Source organism: Nestor notabilis, unplaced genomic scaffold, assembly GCF_000696875.1.
Source record: "Nestor notabilis isolate BGI_N333 unplaced genomic scaffold, ASM69687v1 scaffold5755, whole genome shotgun sequence".
Taxonomy (NCBI): domain Eukaryota; kingdom Metazoa; phylum Chordata; class Aves; order Psittaciformes; family Psittacidae; genus Nestor; species Nestor notabilis.
This window is the reverse complement of record NW_009930525.1, coordinates 25,851-28,560: the sequence shown is the minus strand read 5'-3', so window position 1 is coordinate 28,560 and position 2,710 is coordinate 25,851.

The window sequence follows — 2,710 nt, the reverse complement described above, 5'->3', positions numbered from 1 at the left end:
CATGAAAATCATGGTTCATTCCTGCAACATTACAGCACTTCACGAGCAGAGGCATGATAACAAGTATGAACTGCGAGAGGAATGGCTGGACACCAGCCCTGCAGGAAGGGATCTGGGGGTGCTGGTCGACATCAGGCTCAATAGGAGTCGGCAGTGTGCCCTGGCAGCCACGAGGGTGAACTGCATCCTGGGGTGCACCAAACACAGCATGACCCGCCAGTCAAGAGAAGTGATTATCCTGCTGTATTGAGCACTTGTGCGGCCTCACCTGGAGCACTCTGTGCAGTTCCGGGCCCCACAATTTATGGATGTGACGGTCCTTGAATGCTTCCACAGGAGGGCAACAAAGCCAGTGATGGGGCTGGAAGGAATGTCCTGTGAGGAGTGGCTGAGAACTTTGGTCTTCTCTAGTTGGAGAAGAGGAGGCTGAGGGGCAACCTCATTGCTCTTTACAGCTCCCTGAGGAGGGGACATGGAGATGGAGGTACTGAGCTCTTCTCCTTGGTATCCAGTGACAAGATGCACAGGAATGGTTCAAAGCTGTGCCAGTGGAGGTTTAGACTGGACATTAGGAATCATTTCTTTACTGAGATGGTGGGCAAACACTGGAACAGGCTTCCTAGAGAGGTTGTCCGTGCCCCAAGCCTGCCAGTGTTTAAGAAGCACTTGGACATTGCCCTTAACAACTTTTGGTCAGCCCTGAACTGGTCAGGCAGTTGAACTAGATGATTGTTGTAGGTCACTTCCAACTGAAACATTCTAGTCTAGTCTAGTCTACCTTGAGGAGCAAGGTAGGAGCTTCCATGCAGAGCAGCATCAGAGATGCCACCATCAGCTCTCAGCCCCACACCAGGCTGGCTCCATCCCCGCTTCGTGGGATCGACACTGCACAGGTCTGTGTTGAAACCACAGCAAGGCCCATGCTGGCCTGCAGTCCCCTGGCTGCTCCCTCTCTCCCTCCCTCTGCTGCAAAACCAGCTTCAAGGGATGGGAGTGCTTTCCTCTGTCTCTTTAAATGCAGTATGTACGGTTTTCCTGCTGTCATCTGGGGTAGCTTTTTGGAGAGTGAAAGAATTGTGTTCCCATTTGGCACTAGCTAACATTGCTATGCCAGATCTGTGGATCAGTTCAGGACCGCTATATTCCTCTGTGTAATTAGATTTCTCTTGTCCCACAGGCAGGTTTATCAGAAACAATCTACAGGTACCAGAGGATGTATAGAGTCACTGTAGCACTCTTGGTGAAATAAATGGACAACCAAATCTCCTGTAATGATGAAAATCTACAGAACAGACCCAATGCAGCAGACGGATATAACATCCGGCTATCAGAAAACTGATTGAACACATGAAAAATGAAAATTAAAGCTGCACTTGTAACTACACACAGTCATTTCTTCGAAAGGAGAAAGTGCCAGTGTGAAAGGCTTCTTTCTACTAGTAGCATTTTCCTTAAGAACTTATTTCGGAGAAAGGATTAAAATGTGGTGTATGTTTTCAGATACACTTGTATCACCTCTCGATTTTAAGACATCAGTTTAGTTGTGAAAAGGCAGAAATACAGAATCTTTCCAACTGAGTAGCAGCAGTTAAAGATTGCCAGGGTTTACTCTCCAGTGGATAAGTTTTGTATTTCAGAAGCAGAAACTGCATAACCACCTGTTGGATACACGCAGGTCAGAGAAGCAATGATACAGAACCAATACCCAAACCCACAGGTTCAAGGCTGAAATCTGAAGTGGACACCAACCCAAAGGTTATTTCTAACGGCAAGAGCTTTGAAATAGGCTCATTCACTCACAAGGAAGGAAGAGCTGCAACATCTGTAGGGGCAATGGGCAGCCTTAATGCCAGCACAGCAGGCTAGAATACTTCCACCAAAAGGCTTTTAAAATTAGTTTAAAGCATCCTTCAGCTGAGCAGGGAACTGACAGAGCTCTGCCAGGGGAGGGAGGCAGCACAGCAGAAAGCTACTCTTGTAAGAAGTCAGGAAACCAACTTGACCACAATAAAAAAATTGAGAATCCTGATCCATGAGGACAAATGGTTAAATGACAAAGTAATTCCCAAGGATGGAAATTTTATTCAGTTACAAGAGCCTTCATTCATCCCTGACAAAGTTCTCTACATACATCCAATTAAAAAAGTTATATGTGAGGCCATTTCTTTTTTGGATCAGCTTTTTTTGGATCAGCCTTTCCAGTTTCATAGTATGCAGTTCAGGCTTCTACCTTACCTGCCTTTACAGACAAATATGAATTTATATAGAGGTGTCTATAGCTACAAACTCCATGACAGATCAAAGAAGGTGCTTTCTTCCACTAACCTTTCCTTTTGGAAAGATGTAGAACAGATGTAGTTCCTTATGACTGTAGGAAATGAAGCACTGTTTTAAGTAATTACTGATTATTTGTACAACCAGGAAAATGAACAAACTCTGCATCCTGTGACTTGGAACAAATCAAACCCACAGAATAAATAAATAAGGTGTTGTTTTGTGGGGGTTTTTTTTAAAGTTAGCAGTACATGCGCAAATCAAACCCACAGAATAAATAAATAAGGTTTTGTTTTGTGGGTTTTTTTTTTAAAGTTAGCAGTACATGCATGTGTGGGGAAACACCTACAGAGGTGGCTAAGTAAGTGGGAATACAAGAGGTCTGGCAAACGGCTACAGTGGAGAGGAATAAAGTTTAAGATTATACAACATCCAG